Here is a 20,248-nt window from a genome sequence, read left to right as displayed (position 1 = left end):
AACCGGATTGGGAGTGTACTGCATACATATATATATAAAATGGACTTTGGGTAAGATCACAAATTCTTTGTATGGCATTGATGAATGATAGTTGCCAAATATAGCTAAATCTCTAGCTTACGAATCTAGCATTTTTACTAAATCTACCGCGAGAATATCTATCTGTATATAAAAACTTCTGAAAGAAAAGTGTGCTTGGTCCTAGAAATTACCGTGTCCAGAACCAGTTTATAGTCTTCTTCAGGAATCTAGTCAAAGTTTTAGAATGGTTGAACTGCAGTCACTGAGTATGAATACTAATCTGAGAATAAATATCATATAAAAGTATCAATTCTCAAAATTAAATGGATTTGATTTCTTTAGTATATAAATTAGTTGAATTTTTGTTATGAATTGTCAATAATTTATGGTGGTTTGCGGGGGAGCATTTTTTAATTGCATCGAATTACTGAATTTTTAGTATTTAATTGGCAGTTAAGTGACAGTCTTAAGTAATTAAAAAGGCAAAGATCATTTGGAAATGCTTTGAAGTGCATTTTATGCTTTTATAAAGATTGAAATAACAATAAATGCCCCAAATGGAATATCTCATCTAATTAGGAGATTAAGAAAATTTTTAGGTAAATGGTTTAAAAGGAAACCATGGATAAAGGGTAAAAGTATAATATGAAACACTAAAACTTAATTGAGGAAATATAATTAAATTAAGAGAAAAAGAAAAGACAATACAAATTAACAAAACAAAATGAATTCAATTGCAAAAGTTACTTCACAAAAAATAACACACACACTGCCGCATTTAGGTATTTTAAAACCCATATTATTGAATATTATGAGGCCCATCATTTTGAGGCAATGAAAACCTGAAAATATTCTTCTTTCAAATTCTAGAACTTATTACTTTTTTTCCACATACATAACTCTTTATATTTTTGTAAATAATTTTCTGTTTAAGCACTAATATTATACAGTGTTGTTTAAAACATTGACAGCCACAGAAATCGTCTAGGATTCATACCTACTTTCTAATAGATTATATCTTCTCTGCTAAAGAGACAGCAAGAAAGAGGGTCATCTAATTAAATAGATAGTCCAAATCACATGTGTGTATTGAGCAGGAACCATATTAAACCCTTTCTGTGATGCCATTTGGAATTGCCAAAGTGAAATACTTATCCATTTCTACTTTTAACTTAGGCCGAAGAGGATATTATATCTTTCATTGTCACCGCCTTAGAAAACCTATGACGATGGAAATGATTTTTCCACCTGTCATAACAATGCTGAAACTCGGATGCTATTCACTTCGTTGCCATTTTAATATTTTGTGGCATCTAAAAAAGACAATGATGGATTTTCAATCGCAGGAATAGAAAAAAGTCACATGGATTCAAGTTGGAAGAATAAGAGTATTCAGAAGCCATAGGATGTTTTTACTTGTTAAAAGCTCTTTATATGAAAATACATTGTGACAAAACGCATTGTTTTGAGACATCATCCATTTGACCTTGATGTTTAGTCATACTCATCAACACAAATAGATCAGTGCCGTTCTAAGAATAGATAAGAGTTGCAATAACCACCTTTTAACATATTGAAATTCTTACCTAAGTGTTTTACAGGATGAGCAAATGGTAGGAGGAAGTAGTGATTGCTTTTGTGCAACAACAAATATTTGCAATTTATGGCCAAATTGTCTATTAAAATCCCCCAACTCTCCGATTCATAAACTATTTTCATGTGAAAAATAGCCGAAAAATATTATTTTAGCACAGAAACTCTTTATCTTGGTTAAAATATGGCAGAGTTGCCTCTTCTTTAATTTTTTAAGCTGTTATTTTAACATCAGCCTTTAAATAATTTTTTTCCATTTACCCTAGAGATTAGAAATTCTGAATCTTGTTTTAAGGTCATATTCTTGCATCAAATCACTGAATTCTCCTTCAGAAAACTGTTTTGTATACGTAGACAAACTTATTTCTTAATTTTAATTTTTTTCAATTTAAAAATTCAGAGATTCAGAGAAAAATTCAGAGATTCAGAGATTGTCGTCTGAAATTGAGAAATAACAAGCAATAATGTGAAAAATTGTATAGATATATCCTTAAGATGTGGCACGAGTGATGTTGCCGATTATAAATCAAAGTATTATTCGCTATTTCTTTTACTATATCATTTCAAGTATTTCATACTCACTTGACAGAAATAAGTCATCATCGAGATTGATCAATATGTTATCTTCCTGCCATTGGCATATTAAATTGAAATGGGAACTTTCCTTTTCCCTCCCCCCCCATCTCCTGTTGTAAACATTCTATTCGTTTTTTTTTTTTTTTTTTTTTCAATTGATCTGAAAATCTTTTATTAGGAAAAGCTTAGGAAGTAGTTTGAATGCCAAGTTTCACTCAAGTACTCGTTAAAATCTGAGAAAAATTATAAATAAGATAATAAAATTGGCAAATGAAAAATATAAAAATTAAAATCAACAGGCTTACGATATTCTAAAACCATTGAAATGTACTCATTTAATGTTGTCTGTGAGATAAGGTTTGTATAAAAATAATTTGGTAGACTGTATAGAAACTAAATAATGTAGTACGAGAGCAATTATTTAATCGTATGAATTTTTTAAAAAAACATTTGAAGCACATTTTGGAAGAAAAAGGAATAGCAGCTCAACTCAAATACCATCTTAATAGTCTGTAGTTTTCTGGAACGGAAACAATTTTTTTTGATCTTCTATTGTCAGTTTAACGATGATAGGGTCAATCCACCCACCGAGTTGAAGAAAAAAATCGTCTGGTAGATTAAGGATGGGGGAAATTTTACAACTGTGAAAGAAAATAAGTAGCTTTAGACCGATTCTTCTGAAAAAATGAAGGGAGAAAAAAGATGCTAAAGAAGAAATTTTTTTTTTTGCCGTCATGTGTACGTATCTTTGTATACGTTAAAAAAAATTTTTTATACGGTTCATCGAGTTTTCTTAAGAGGTCCGAGAAAGTGAATGAATTAGATCGTTGATCTCAAAGATAAATAAATAAAACATCGGGAAAGATTTCAAAGCAAGAATATTTTATTTACAAAGTATATAAAATGAAAACTAATTTTTTACTCCCAGCTGGTGGAAATTTGTTTAGCTTTAAAAATAAATTTAAAATCATTTTTCCATTGCAGCTTCCATAAGTATTCTCATTTTTTTAAACAAAAAAAGATAGTTATTTATTTGTTCTTAATTTTCTTTGAACTTGATATAGGCATGAAAAAATATTTGAAATGCATCTTAAAACTCCAATTGGGTGGATCCTAGCACAGCTCACCTCTTGGCGTCTTTTTGAATTCTCGCCAAACGAGTGGCGATAACGTCGCCAATGTGGCAACCTAGACGGATTTTTATTTATTTATTATATTTATTTAATTAATTAATTAATTATTTTATTATTATTAATTAATTTATTTTATTTATTATTATTTCTGACCTTCAAGTATCGTTTTTTAATTGAAAAATAATAATAATAATAACAAATATTCAATTAGTAGTCAACTTGACGAGATTTCAAATAAGTCGCCAAGAGGTGGGCCCATCTAGGATTTTAGTAAATCATTTCTTAAGCATAGTAATTAAATAATAAAAAACGAATTTAAAGAAAATATTTGCTTTGTAGCCGATACTTCACCTCCACACACACAAAGAGATTACCATTTAAGCAAGTAAAATAAAGAACTGACGATCATATTGCAATTAAATCTAAAGAATGAATAATCATTTTAATGAGAGAGAAAAAGAGCAAGCCCGATGATGATGTCTACATGAAAGAAAAGCGGTATTCCCGAGTTTTCAAAATCAAAATAAATTTGGTTTTTATTTAAACAGTGTCGATTTTTAAATGCGGATCAAAATTTATTTTGATTTTGAAAACTCGTGAATATCGCTCTTCTTTCATGTAGACATCATCATCGGTCTTGAGCTTTTTCTCTCTCGTTAAAATGAGTATTCATTCTTTAGATATAATTGCAATATGATCGTCAATTCTTTATTTTAATTGTTTAAATGGTATTTTTATTTATTTTTTTTGTGGGGGAGAAGCATCGGCTACAAGACAAATATTTTCTTAAAATTTCTTTTTATTACCAAAGAAATTTATTTTCGAAAAAAAAGGGGGGGATTTAAATCATCAGCAATAAATGAGTCTCTTCTTTGTGAATGAAAATGAATTTGTGTTTTTAAACTCTACAGCTAGACCGTCTGACCTAGAGCTACCGAACTTGGCAATAATATTCTTTAAAGGTTTGAGAATGAGCACCTCGGAGCAATCTTTTTGAAATTTTAATTAGAATTTTTATTAATTGTTTTAGCCCGTGATAGCTCAATTTTTGAAAACACGATCACATATAAAGGAAACATAAACTCTTGGACTGTATCACCATTACTTTATTTTCACACTCTCAGGAACACCAACTAAAGGGTTATAACATTTGGCCACTTGATGGCGCTACAAAATTAGTAGGTGGAGCGTTCTTCTGCCTTATGGCGCCAACCTTCTGCCCTCCCTTGAAATATCATTTCAAAACTCAGAACATAACAGAAATAAAAATTTAATCATTACTTAATTAGATAATGCAAAAATTCAACAATTACCTTGCACAGAATACAAAAAAATATTACACTCTTAAAATAAAATTGAACACTGTATACAGAACATTTATGGAAAGAAAAGATATGAAATTTTCAATATGTATGATGAACAACTTGAATATGCATTACATACCATATTAAATACTAAATACAATAACTAATTACAACAGATATGCATTGATTTTATTCACATGGTAATAGACAAATCTTTGAAATTGTTCTTTTCGTGACTCCTTGTGGAGTTTTTATAAGTCAGAGGACTTTACCGTCTGATTCATAAATTAAATCTTGTATGCTTCTCATTGTCCACTGGCAAGGTTGGAAGATTATCATCTTTTAAAAGAACCATAGAGTCTTTTGAAACACTTTGTTTCTCAAACTGCCATTTGTGTCTAGTTTGCAAATTATTTAAGTAATCTAATTTCCATTTTTTTTTAAAATTATTTGGAGCGTTTTGCTTAATCCCTGCCACTGAGATAAAAGGTTATCTTTTCTCTCTGAATAATCTGGATCAGGAATACTATTTATGAGGCGGCTGATTAGAAAATGGCCTGGGGTCTAAATTGTTTGGATCAGATGACAAAGGTGTCAGTGAGAGACTGTTTAGAATACCTTCAATTTGAATAACAATAGTTAAAAACTGTTCCATTGTTAAACGCGCATTACCAACGTCTCTCTTTAAATGGTGTTAGAAAGACTTGACACCCGCCTCCCATAAGCTACCGAAGTTAGGTGAACTTGGTGGAATAAATTTCCACGTCACTTGTTCAGTTGTTAAGTAATTAGCTAGTGGCTATGGAGGTCTACCAATCATATTTTGTAAGCGTTTTAAATCTGAATTAGCCTTTTGAAATTAGTTGCATTATCGGAACAGATACAGGAACTAGCACCTCTTCTGATAAAAAAGCGCTTTAAAGTGGCAATCATTGCAACTGCAGTTAAGTCAGTGACTATTCCTTGTGTCTTAACTCCTCATACTCATTCAGAAAGTCAGAATACAATTTTTGATATTTTTGTTCTTTAGATAGGCGAGTCCACAGAGATTCGAGTCGTTTTAGAGCAATATCCCTTAAATTCCCTAGGCATGACTAGTGCTCTTTAAATGGCATCGCCACAGTATATTTTCTTGTCTCATCTCTTCTATGTGTTCGCGCTAAATGTTCCTCACAAACAGCATTATCTTTACTTTTAGGTAATTCGTTACCTATTTCCTCTATCTCCTAAAATGTTCTTAAGTTTGAATTTAATTCTTCTGCTCCACATATTAAACCGCAATAGTTAGAACTCAATTCATCTGAACTCGAAACGCTGCCTCCTACAATATACCCAAATACAGAGTGCTGTAAAGTCAAATTCTCATTTTTAGCATTTAATTTTCCCGGCTTTATTATATCATAAAAGTATTCAGCGCCAATTAAAATATCTATTTTGCCCGTAATAATAAAATTAGGAACCGCAAGGTCAATTGATTCTGGAATCTGTACATGCATATGTATCATCTTATTTGGTATTAAATCTGTTATTTTTGATACCACTAACATCGAAATATTTCTTTCGAAACTCTTATTTTTATTAGCCACAGTTGCTATAACTCTGCGATTAACAACCAGTGAGGCATTTATGCAGAAAATAGATCGATTTATTTTTTCACTTTTGAGCTGTAGCCTCTGCATACAATTTCTGATTCGTGAGACAACACAGTGAGCCGTTATCCATCCACTTCATACCATTGCGAACATCTATCTTTTATTAAACATCTTGCAGTAGACAAAACTACATTTTTATTTACGATTAGATTGGTTGCAACAAAAGGCGTACTCCACTCATTGGGGGAAACAGAACCTTGATCCGAATTTTTCCTCCCCGATTGCGAATTATTTATGACATCAGCGGTTTTTACATGAAGACAAAACATTTTTTGCTTCTTCAGAAAAGTGTATCAATTGTATTATGTCAATTATTATCAATTGTTGTATTTCTATAGGAGCATTTTTTTAAGGCTGCAATTAGGAGATAAACATTTAAAGCAGGCGTTTTTATTTTTCGCGACCTCAACGCGTTCAAGAACCGAAATTCTCTTAAATTGAAGACAAGCATACAACAAATGATTCTCACTCTTTAGAAATAAATCAATTTTTATTTTTCGCTTCATTGAAAAATACTTTTAATGCTGGTTTAAATTTATTGCTATAATTTTGCCCTTTTCACGTCTCATTTATGATTTTGCCTTTTTCTGCTTTTGGAAGCAAAATATAGATCACATTCTTTACCTAATTCGAGAGGCGCAAACCACTTTTGGTTTTGTCTAATATTGATATGAGTTGCTGTTTCTTTGTCCAGCGTTTGGAAAATAATTTATCCGAAACTATCAATTGTTTTAGGGTTTCGAAATCAGTTTCACCTCTTAATTTTAAATAATATTCAAAACTCGTCATTAAGCGTGACGCGAATTGCATATTACTTTCGTTATCTCTAGAAGCATTTCTAAAATTCTCTAAAACCGCTTGCGCTGTTGGTTCGAATTCTCTTAATACAATTGATTTAACTCCGTCATAATTTGTTAAATTTTTCTCAGCAATATAAGTTAGGATATTAGAAGCACTTTCTCCTAATAAATTTATTAAAATCTCTGCTTTAGACTTCTCAGGTACCTTTTCAGTACTAAATGCTCTCTCTAACGAAGTAAAAAAGAAACCACAATCCTGAGCTTTGCTCAGTGGTTTAATACACAATATTCTCACAGACTTTAATAAACTGTTTACTGATTCCTTTGGTTCCGTTTTACACCCTTGATTAATCTGAGTATTCTTTTCATTAGCCCTTAATTGCGCTAATTGTAATTCTATTTTAGTTCTCTCTAATCTGAGACGCTCTAGCTCTATTTCACTATCCTGATCGGATTTTTGGTTTCTATTACCTATTACTCGATCTACAGAACCTTTAACAACCTCGTTGTCATTTTTGAACACGTCACTTTCCTCAATAAAATTCTTTATTTCACTCTTTTTCACGCCTTCCGCAACAACCAATCCTACCTTCTCGGCAACCAGTTCATCTTTTTTAAATTTCATTAAACCAGCCATTTTAAACGTATAATTCAAGAGAAAAAATATTATCACAATTTTATTCTATACTCATTAAAACAAAATAAATTTCTTCTCAGACAATTATAACTCATCAAAAACTAAACATCTTGCGAAATTAATTATAACTCATCAAAAACAAAATTAACTTCATCTCGGGTAATTAATTAGTTAATAACTTAAAGGATAATATTGTTCCTACCTCTTTGTTGGGACTGCTGTCTCTCGAGACCAGTTATCCTCAACAGAATTTTCATTCTTGGTATTTTCGCACCAAGTTCGTCATCATCGATGTATCTCCACTAATAAACCACACATTTCAAATGATGAATGACCATACAATAGATGATAATCATCTCCGGCTCGACGGACCATGTTTGGGTCCATGATAGCTCAGTTTTTAGAAAACACAATCACATATAAATGAAACACAAACTCTTGGCCTTGATCATCATTGCTTTATTTTTACCTTCTCCGGAACACCAACTAAAGGGTTATAACATTTGCCACTTAATGGCGCTACAAAATTAGTAGGCGGAGTGTTCTGCTGACTTATTGGTAATATTCCAGAACAAAAATGATTTTTAGGTCTTTTTAAAGTTGAAAAAATTATCTTTTTAATGAAAACAATTAGTTGTTATAAACTTTTATAGACTAGATTTATTTAACTTTTTAAGAAATGTATATTTTATAACAATATTTTAATTGTTGTGAATGGAAACCAAACTGTTCTCATTGTTTCATCAAATATTAGAACCCTGAGATTTTTTTTTCATTGTAGGGAGTTCAAGTAAAAGAATTCTATTTAATATCTATGTGATTTACATCTCTATTATTAGTAGAATAAATATTTCAGTATAAGGCATGATTTTTTAAAGTAATTTTTCAAATTTTGTTGTAATTTAAATGAACATTTTTGTTCAGAATCAATCATTGATAATATTTTAAACTGCATCTTTTAACAAACACTGCTGCTTTTTGATATAATTGGATATATAGCGATATAAACAGAAAGTTAATAAAATACAAAGCACAATGAACAGAACGGTGTAAGACTTGTAATATATATCTATCAAAATTTGTTCAAAATTATTTTGTCGAGGAAACCTTCAGATTCAGAAGTCGAGACTTTATCACCAGGTCACCGCGGCTCGAATGCATGAGGGCAAATACGCTTCTGTCCTTTAGAATCCTAAAAATCGTCATAGTAATTTGTGTTTCCGATGCTGCAAGAATCTAAATTTTGAAAATTGATGATGAATTAAGTTCCTTTATTTGCTTCGATCCTTTATTTGCTTATAAAGATTACTCAGGTGAGAAAATAAAAAGCAAATTTTACCTTTGTTATTTTCACTTTGTTTAGTGAAGTTCGTTATTTTAATAATTTATTTTCGTAAAATATCCTATCATTAGTTCAAATTGGATTAATATTGACGTTTATTAGAGTTTATAAGAAACAATACTTTTAGTCCTAATTCCTAATTTTTCTGTTAAGTCACAGTCGTATAATTAATACTGCGAAAATATATTTTTCAGAAAATTCATTATTTTGAAAACAACAAACTGGTTTGACAAAAAAAAAAAAAAAAGAGCTACTCTTAATTTGTACGACATGTTGTGTTATGCTCAAAATTTTCATTATATTCTTATTAAATTTACTATTACAGAAATCTCTTAGGTACACGAAATTCGCCCACTCTTTTATAATGTTAAAAATCCGTGTTATTTAATTTTTGCATAAAAACATTAGAATGAAATAAATATCGCAATCAACGCGATTTTTTAATGAATCACCTGCTCGCCAAAAATATTGTTTATACTTAATTTCAAATAAATCTCTTGCTCTATTCTGTTTTTTTCTTTTTTTTTTTAAAAAAAAAGTTTTCTTCAATAAGATATTTTAAATTTCAGAAAAGGATACAAATGCCAATATAATTTTATAAGTCTTGCGCCAATTCTGGTTTGTATTTGTGTTTATGCTGTGTTTCTTTAGTTAGAAGTTCAGAATTTAATATAAAGGCAAAAAGAACTGAAAATTTAGCTTCCATTACGAAAGTTCAGTCAAACATGATCATAAAAATAAAAAAAACAATTTGACTTACGTTTATGTTTCATATTTTGACTTGCATTTCAAAAGAATGATGGAATTGGAGGAAATCATTAGTCGACAGTAAATGATTCAATTATAAAACATTTTAAATGTATTCGCTCATATGTAAAACATTTGAACTTATGATGAAGAAGTACAGCAAGGTTAAGGAGAATCGGACAAACAATCAGTTCATGAATTACTTCTGAAGAAAAATCTTAGTGGCTATTGCTTCAATATTAAAATAAAACACTATTAAAATTTTGTTTTCAGACAAGAGGCAAAAAATAAATAGGATTCTTGTAATTTAATTTTTTTAGGAAAAAGGGAGAAAAAAGGGCATTTATGCTTGATTATAATAAGAAATAAACCTATTTCAATTAGGGATACTGCGAAGTTAAGCGAAATTAAAAATATATAATTGAAATATAAAGATTCAAGCAAATGACCGTTGCTGCATTTTCAAAATTATAAGTTTAAATTTGATGATTTATTTTTTTGAATAAAAGTAAATAATTTGGTTTTATTATCTGTAAGAAAATTATGGATAGCAATTCGTGTTTGTTTTCTTTTGAATGTTATCAAAATGTTTTGCAAATTTTCTTAAACTGCGCACTATTAAAGTTGCAAAACGGGAAGGAAAGCAATTTAACTTTTAAAACAAACAGAAATATCGAGATGGAAAAGTTTCAATGAAGCTGAAGAGGACATTGAAAGTTTCCATCTGGACTTTTCCATTTTATTCGAAAATTTGCTACTTAATAGAACGAAAAAGGGATTTCTTATATACTATGTCAACAACAGATTTTTATTGCAGACTCGTATCATATTCCACAACTTTTCAAGAAAACTTTTTGTCTGGATCCTTAGTGAACATTTCTGAAGGAAAATAATTCAAAAATATTTTCAAAAATTATTCTTTCAATTTCATGAGGTAAGTGCACGTGTTTCTATGAGTACTCCAACTTTGAAAAGTTTTGTCCCTTGAGTCCTTATATATAAAAATTCTATTAAATGTTATAGTCTTTGCATATTGTTTTTGTATTGTATTTTATATACACATGAATTTCGATTTTGAAGAAAAGTATTTTAACTTTAATGTTTTTTTTCGGGTAGGCAGCCATTAAATTTTCAGACCTTTTTTTATTTGCGATATATATATATATTATATATTTGTAAAATTCCTGAGATTTTATTTAATTAAATTTATCTGTATTAAAATAAAATTACATTGTTGATTTTAGCATAAAAGAAGCCTTTAGTAACTTTGATTACCATCCTATGTGTGTAATCACACCTGTCTACAAACACAAATTCTTCAATGGAAGAACTTGTGTTTGTAGACAGGTCGCCTATTGGAATTTTTGTTTAATTACATATAACTAACAGAGCAGTAACAATTTTGCTTTCCTGCTAGATTTTATATTTTTTTAGAATACTATTAAATAAATTTGTTTCATTTTTTTCTGAAAAAATGATTGGCAAGTGATATTAGCATTTGATGTATTTTGTTTATAAATAATCAATGGAAAGTAAAATGTCATATACTCCTCATAAAACAAATACAAAAATATAATAGAATGATTACATTTTTTACATTTAAACTTTTAAATTAAAATGTAACAAAAAAACGTTAAAACGATAATTTTCAAACACAGAAAAAATGTGAATATTATCTAAAAAGAATAATTTCTTTAATGAAATTTAAAGGTTCATTTCTTAATTCATAAAAAAAAATCTCGCCGAATTTTGGTACATCCTGTGTAAAATAATTGTAACTAAAATGCCCCCCTGAAACAGTAAGATTGGCTCTCTTTTATTTATTGTATTCGCACCGCTTTTTTCTGAGTTTACCTGGAGACTTTTCGAGGCTAACAATTCTAATTTGAACAGCTGTAGATAACAGGACGGCAACTGAAGGGAAAAGTTACCGTTCAAATTTTCACCTGAAATGGCCGTGTGTCTGCTGCTTTTAGCCTCTAATTAACATCCGAAAGCGCACAAACAAAACGGTTGCAACAATGTGGACGCTATCCACAGGTGTGTGGTTTGGCGCCGTTTGGCGTTTAGAGTGCAGTATCATAAAACGTTTCACCACAGCTACTTTTTACATTTCTAATAGCTATACAATTTGAATAATGGAAATTAGATAGGAAAATCTGATTATTTTTTCATAAAAAACAAATAAATAATTTTATGAAAGAAATTCATCTAATTTTTTTAGTTTATATTCCTGTCGGATTTCAGGGGTATAAACCATTAAATTGTTTTGAATGCAATAACAAATGCCTCTCAAACTTCGACAGTATATTCTATCTAACATAAATAATTACATCCTTATTTTGATAATTTACTGGTTAATTCTTTCAGAATTTTTAATTTTGTCTTTATTTCATTCTTTAAAATTTAAAATAAATGTATAGTTTTGTAATTGACTCTTTTATTTTTGCTCTTAAATATCGGAAAATCATTTTCCTTTCAAATACTAGTCCAAAATCCTTTCAAATTACTGGCTTTAGCCATCGTGGTCTCGGACACTGATGTACAAACATATAATCCAATAACCTTTGTTCAACGCTTCAGTATTTAGGATAGATTTTCCATATCATATTCTATACTATTATGGCTAGTAAAAATAATTTCAAAATTTCGTTGAAATTTGTTTTCATTCTAATTAATTAAAAAGTTAATATAAAAAGTCTTGCATTTCGTGTATTTAGAATAGAAAATTGCCTACTCTGAAATACCTATTATGCCCATAATGGTAATCTCCCATTATGTCATAATGGTAATCTCTTATTATGCCCTTAATGGTAATTTTGGAACAGCATATGTGTTATATGAGACGTGGTTATATTTTCTTTATATTAAGGCATTTTATAAAAACTGGTTTAATAAAATTACTAAACTGAATACTATTTCTCCACTGAAACTAAATCACTAAACTGAATACTATCTGGATACAATTTCCAAGTGAAGTGTAAATGACGCTAATAAAAATGAAATAAAAATTAAAGTAATTAACAGTTTTATTTTTTTGGTGTTTAAAAGAAAATGTACACTGCTGATAAGAACAAATGGTAATTATTGATTCATTGATCGATAATAGAGGATGCGTATATTAAAATCTGTAATGGATTTATCTTTTTTTTTTTGCTTAATCATTCTTGAAGCGTGATGGTATTTTGTTTAGCTATATTAGTATCAGTAGATGATTTAAAATGAACTATATAAGAAGAAAACATTCGTTTTGTTATAATATCTTGTATTGATTGACATTGTATAAGATGACAAATTGTAGGTTAGCAAATAACAGCATTTATCTGGAATTTTTTAATTTTAGAAGAAAGAAAGATAGAAAACTGAATTTTTCTAAACAATCAGCGAATAGAATGGGTTTTTTTAATATAAAAATTTCCTACATATTCGTTATTAATTTCGAAAAATTCATTTTTTTCTTTCGTCTAGTAAAATTTGAACTTGTGATGTTGTTTGTTAAGTAATAAAATATTTTATGAGTAAAAAATACAGTAGGGTTTTTTATAGAAAAGATACATTTGAAAATAAAGTTAAAAAGTAGAAAATGGAACATAAAAGAGCATTTCAGTTATAAAATAAGAGTGAACAATTCACAGGAAACATATCGAAATCTATGCTATTCGCAAGAGATCCAGAAGACATATCTTTAAAGTCCAATCATTTTAACAATAAGTAACAAAATGCAAATTTAATACTACAAACTTATGTTTTGATATTTCTGATAGTATATCAGTTGTTAAGCAAACTAAGTAACAAAAAGTACGCGCCATAATTGCGCCAGATTTGTTTCAGCTCTGAAACGGAACGTAACGATTTTTTTTTTGTGCAGATTTTGTAGCTTCTGTAAACAAGTTTCTCACTTTCTTTGATTTTCTTATTAAGTAATAAACTAATGGAATTAGGTTCGTTTTAAAGTGATCTCGATTTAATTTCAAAAACCAAAGAATATTACCAATCAAAACCTCTTCGAATATTCTTCAGACTATCATAATCACAGAGTGGTATGAAACAGTTCAAGATTTTTTCGTTGTTGTGAAACTGAAGTTAAAAACAGCCAGTGCGATGTTTGGCAGATTGTTGTATATACTAGAAGAAGACATGTTTTTGACAACTCCACAACACTATAAAAAACATAGGTCATTCAATACAATGATCACAGATGCCGACCGGTCGTTTCTAGGTTTCTTTCTTTTATTTATGTTTCCTTCTTCGTTTGAATTGCTTCTCTGCGTTTTATTTTTTTCAGAAATCTTACTTTTATATTTGTGCTTAGAAAAATTCTTCCAAGAGTTAGCATTTTTATTGCTTAAATTGGGAGAAAATATTATTTAAAAACTGTCTATTATCCTATACCGAATGCGTGTATTTCATTACAAAATTTTGCAGGATAAGTATAAAGAACCGCAAATATATATTGCAGCAAGATTATAAAATTTGTAAAATATTTACAGCTTAACTCACTTATGCATTGAAATTTTATATTTTATACTTACATCCAACCTCCCTTTACCTCCTCTTACACAATTATTATTACAAATGTTTACTTTGATAAGATCAGGGAAATTGAAACTTGGGATTTTCAAATTTTTTCAATTGTTGAATTCTTTCTAGGAATGCCCTCCCTCCTCTTGTCATTTTAATTAAAAATTTGTGATCTGAATGGCCTTTTATTGGTTTTGAGAATTTAATGCTTTGGAGTGCTTTTTGAATTTAAATAATTATACTGTATACAGATTAACGAATATGCCAATCTTTGAAACAAAATCTGAAATTAAGTTAAAATAGTTGTAAATACCTTTAAAACAGTACTTTAAACAAACAACAACAACAACAAAAAACAGACAAGCATGAGATATAAGTATGCAAAATTTCAGTTTAGTAATTTTCATTTATGTTTTTGTTAACAAATAATTATTTAATATTGACTAGATCTAAAGGAGCTTCAAAATATCAATTCGAAAATTAAACAATAATTTTTAAATGGTAATAATGGTTAATGGTAAATTGAACTAAAAATTTATTTCGTGCATGAACATGAATTTAATAATTTTATTCAAAATGAACACGATAATAGATTACAAAAGTTAATGCAAAATGAAATGTATGTGATTGGCATTAAAGTTAAAAGCATGCGCATTGTTTTTTCAGCTTACGAGAAAAGAATCTGAAAAAGAATCGTCATTTTGAAAAATATTGTGTCGTATTTTTAAGAGGATCTCCTCTCTCTCGGAAATAGAAAGCGAAAAAATGACATCTTGATTTAACTGATTTTTCAAAGATGTCTTTTCCATGGTCAGCATGTGATATTCATGAATCCTGTTATTTTTTTCAGCATTAAAAAATGGCTGCTTTACCTTTTTTTTAAGTGAAAAGAAGAGATTTTGCATAATATCGAGATAGTTATTTCAATTCTGATTTTTAAAAAGCTAACATTCTGTGAATCAGAAATTTTAACTTTTTAAATTTCTGAAACAATTCTTTAAAAATGTAAAAAATATGTTTTAGTGGATTGTAGAGTTTTTATTTCTGATTTCCAATAAGTTTTGGATTTTTCTTCCCCATTTATTAATTTTAAACTCTTACCCTTTATCGTTTTTACCCTTTGTTTATTTCTGAGTTTCTTTGATATCGTTTTTATTTAAAAATAAAGCAAATCAGTAATCTGTTTAGAATGCATTTCTAATGTTATATTCATTACTGTATTCATATTTATAATTTTTATGATTATAAAGTAGCATTTAATAGTTAGACAGTTGTCCACCGATCCATTGCCTTCACATGGCTAGAACACAAAATTCATTTTCAACAGTTTCCGCTCTTTTTCTTAAGTACTTTTTTTCTTTAACATTTATAGTTGAAAGTTGATTACCCTCATCATACATTTAGTTCGAAGTACTTAAAAGAAAACGCAATCATTTATTAAAAAAAAATTACTAAGATTGGAATTTTCAATAGCCAATATTGAAAATCAAATATTGAAAATCAATATTGAAAATCAAATACTTTTTTCCAATGAAAGTTTTCTCACCAAAGAGGTTAAATTTTTTGTCTTCAGTAATATTCGAATTCATTGTGTATTTCTATACTTAAATTAAAATTATATTTAAATTTTTATTGATTTGATTTTTTAAATTATTTTGAATTTCCATGAAAGAGATTTGAAAGTTAAATCACTTTTGTCTCAAAAAATAGTTCTTGAAATTCATTAAAAGTTATTTAAAATTCTGTTATATCTAAACATTAAAATTTAATTAAAATTAAAATCAATTATTTTTAAAATTCTGCACTTAAAATTCTACAATTTTTAAAATACTGTTCTTTCTATTTAAAATATAAATGAGTGATATTAATCTACTCTTAAAATTTCTGTGTTATTGAATCCTTTCACTATTATAAAAAATATTATTTATCCATCTTAATTTACGATGAAAAATAGTTTTTTTTTATTGTTTATTTGAAAGAGTGAAACCGACTAATTTACAGGTGAAATAGACACACACATGGATTTAATTTTAGGCCAAAGGAGGATTCAAAGTTAAACAACGAATATAGAATTTAATGAATATTTATTTTTCTAAAAATAATGAATCTAAAGGTAATTGCCTAGGGCATTTTCATGAAAATGTATAACATGGCTTTATGAATAAAATATAAAATATTATCTACGCAAAAGAAATACTGTCATATCTAGAGGTAATTTAAAATTTCAGGCGATTTAAAAAAAAAAAAAAGCCGTGCTGGTAAAAGTTATAGAGGGGAAAAAACACACACACACCCAGTGATTCCAGTTTTCAGACAGCAGTCAAGTAATACATCCACGTAAGAAATAAAATTGTCAAGCGTAACATTGATAAGAAATAAACAAAAATGAAGATAATAAACTATATTTATTAGGAATGTTTTGAAGGACATTTTCAAATTAAAATATCTGATATCGACGTTGGAAAATCTGGTAAAAGTTGCTTCTATCAAAATTGTCGCGATCCCATTTGAGATTGCGACTCATTTTTTAAAAGGACTATCTATTCAAACGATTTTTTTTCGTTATTTTTATTTAATAACATTGAAGATTTTGATAAACAGATTTGAAGCCAGTTTTTGCAATCCTACGAACAACAGTTAATGCCTCCACTAAATCGATATTTAAGCAAACTGAAATTCGCCAATAGCGAGATGAATTCGCCAATAGCGAGATGAATTCGCCAAGCACGGCAACCCGACAGCAAAGCAATGGAGATGCAGCGAGCAATGAAACTGGATGCGGTATAACGAAAGGGAAACACGTCGGGGGTGGAGCGCACAGAACGAACTCATCATCTGCAGTGGGATATACCAGCTTCCTAGTGGCCTCAGCTGAAACGGTATGAGTATGATTTTTCACCTCTGTTTTCTCCTCAATCTGCTACTTTATTCCGACTGTGCATGCGTCCGCGCTTCCATCACAAACGCTACCGTCTTTCCACGGATCCGGGGATCTGTTTACTCGGTGGGCTCGATTCGAAAGGCCAAACGACAAGTTCGTTGCATATCGAACATTAGAGAATTCGAGCGGGAAATATTAATTGAATGGGATGAATTGGCCAATTCTATTTTTAACTCGGATTGATGGAAGCCATCGATTTTCTTCTCTAAAAAAAATGTTTCGTTCGAAGTTGTGGTTGCATGCAAAAATGGATTGACAAATGTAGGAAGGTTGTTGTCAAACAGAGAAGCTCAAGATTGCGCCTTGACTTGAATGCATTTTTTTTTTCTTTGAAAGTATTTTCTTAAAAGCTTTAATAATGGTTAATATAATTTAATGAGTTAATTTCATTTGCAGCAATAATATGTTTCATATTATTAAACGATGATCTATACTTTCTAAAATATTTGATAACTTCAATTTTTTGTTTTGTTTTAAGGTTAAAAAATACAGTGGGACAATTCTTTAAACAAACATGGACATGGACAAAGTGGGATGGATACAGTGGGACATTCTTTAAACAAACATGGATTCTTTTGGACAAAATAAATTCTTTAAAACTTGAATGAATATTTAAAAAATTAAATTCATCAACAATTTCAAATACATTTGTCAAAAAAATGAAAATGCCTTACTTAATATTGGTTTTATTTTGAGAAAAACGTTAAAGATTTTATACAATCAAATGACTCCTTATCACTAAACAGTGCATTACAGTTTTTTTTCTGTGAAATGTTAAATCTTTTAAGTATTTATAGATTATTATCAGTGGAATTATTGGATTTTTGTCTTTAGCCAATTCATATATTCTTTTCATTCTTAAAACTTAAAACGAATTTTAAATCGATATTAGATAATTTTTTTAAAAAAAATTCAGATTTATTTTAACCGCATAAAGGAAGTTTTTTTATTTGGATAGTTGAATGAAACGATCAAAATGAAGAACATATCGTAACGAAAAGCCTACTTAAAATTAATGTGCCTTTTTAAAAATATATGTGGGCACTGGACATACTTTAGATAAATCTTGATCTTTGAAAATGTATACATTTTAATTCTGTTTTTGTATCGTCATTAAATTTTGTATAGTGACATTAATTTAAAAGTGAAAAATTCATAAAAAATACCAGCGCGGCATTCTCACAAAACTGAAAAAAAGAAAAAAAAATTTAAAGTTAAAATTAAGTTCAACTGAAAGCATTTGTCAGTTTAATTAATTCCATTGACAATTTTTAGTTCTATTTTTATTTATAAAAAATAATTAAAATGCTTGTTATCTTTAATTAAAATTAAAGACATAATAAGGAGTAAGAAACTCTGTGTTTTTTTGTTTCCAATAATATGTTGTTTATATTTGTCTTACAGTTTACATAATTATGTACTGCTATAATTATAACAAATGAGTTAATATAATACGCCTATTAGGAGTCATGCAATATGACAAAAATGCTGTAATTTATTATAGCATTGCGATAAATTGTAGAATAAAATTATCAATAAACTTTAATGGAATTTAGATAAAACATTTTCGAAATTTCTATTAGCATTGTGGATTTCTAAGTAAGCAGATTTTCTTTCAAGTTACCTGACTGAAAAGGGACATTTTATCAAGTATAATTGACCAGGTTATTATAATTTCATTACATTTAATTAGTTATTATAAAATATTTATAAACAACGAGTCTCTTTCAATAATATTATGTGCAGATGTGGATACCATTCAGTTTAGAATCACAACAAATACATTGAAGGGGACCTTTTGGTTAGCAGTCCAGTAATGATCCGATTTTACCAAAACAGCTGTCCGGGTAGAAGCGCTGTTACTGGCTTATATGCAATTCACCGCAACATTAATACGAATATATATTCACAATGATAATAAGAAAAATATATCAACCAAAAATAAATCTCTAAAACATTAAAAATGTATTAAAATATGAAGTAAATTGAATTATTTCCTGGCGAGGCCTCATAATCTGCACTACATTGGACCTAAAAATACTTGAATCCGCCACTGTCTATTAGTATTCATGAGCAATTTACATTTATAAATTGTTAATGAAGTGAGATTAAACAAAATTCATTCATTAACATCCGACTATTTTGTTTTTAAGCAAAAAAAAAAAAAAAAAAGGCAACATTAATTTTTTTAGTGAATATAATGGCGAATAAAAATTTTCTTGTAGAGAATGAATTTTAGAAACTTTAAACAGATTTATTTTTCTCTTCATCCAGCGTGGACAACATCTACTAAATTTATATTCATAAAATTCTTTATTTAATAAATTAAGAGGAAAAAGCTATTTATTTAATAAATTAAAAGAAAGAAAACCTTTGAAAGATATATAAAAAGATATAAAACTTCAGATAAGTATAAAAGAGAACAAAAAAAAAAAATGATTCTTTTGTATATTGAATAAAATGTTTACTATGAAAAATATATCTGCATATTTCAACAAATGCTCACCAAAGCAGATTTAAAATTCTTTTCAATTGATTTTATCTTCGACAAATTTTATGTTGATGATTGTTTCCCCCTCACCCCCCTTTTTTTTGGTTGATGTGGTTTTACTTCGTCGGTTTTTAGCAAAACAGTTGCAGTTTTTCTTTCTCTGAATGGCAGGGGCTGGCAGATCAATGTTTTGTTTTCAATTGAAGCATTTCAAGTGGTTGCAGACAATTTGAATTTTTTTTTTACTTCGATACATTTTGACAGTTTAAATGTTTTAAGCGCTGAATTATTTTAAATAATTTAAAGGGTAATTTTATAATCTTATCTGCCGACATTAAATAGGGTTTCTTTTTCAGATTTTTATTACTTGCTATGTTATAAAAATTTTATATATTCCTTATATTATCTGCATTGAAGCTAAATTACAACTTCGGGAAGTTAGTAATTCTTTTATTATCAGACTTACGCTTGATGTTTTGAACTTAATTTT

At 28.7% G+C, this 20,248-nt stretch overlaps 1 protein-coding gene across 2 annotated transcripts in view; it reads left to right on the top strand.

Moving 5' to 3' along the window:
- The first annotated feature begins 17,066 nt into the window (after nucleotides 1–17,066).
- LOC129961857 (beta-1,4-glucuronyltransferase 1-like) overlaps nucleotides 17,067–20,248 on the top strand; it is a 125,261-nt gene continuing 122,079 nt past the window's right edge. For both annotated transcript variants that reach the window (XM_056075455.1, XM_056075454.1), the window contains exon 1: nucleotides 17,067–17,205. The gene's annotated coding sequence lies outside the window, so the exon portion shown is untranslated. The remainder of the gene's footprint in view (nucleotides 17,206–20,248) is intronic.

The sequence above is a fragment of the Argiope bruennichi genome, chromosome 2, assembly GCF_947563725.1.
Source record: "Argiope bruennichi chromosome 2, qqArgBrue1.1, whole genome shotgun sequence".
NCBI lineage: Eukaryota > Metazoa > Arthropoda > Arachnida > Araneae > Araneidae > Argiope > Argiope bruennichi.
This window is presented reverse-complemented; position numbering and strand designations above follow the sequence as displayed.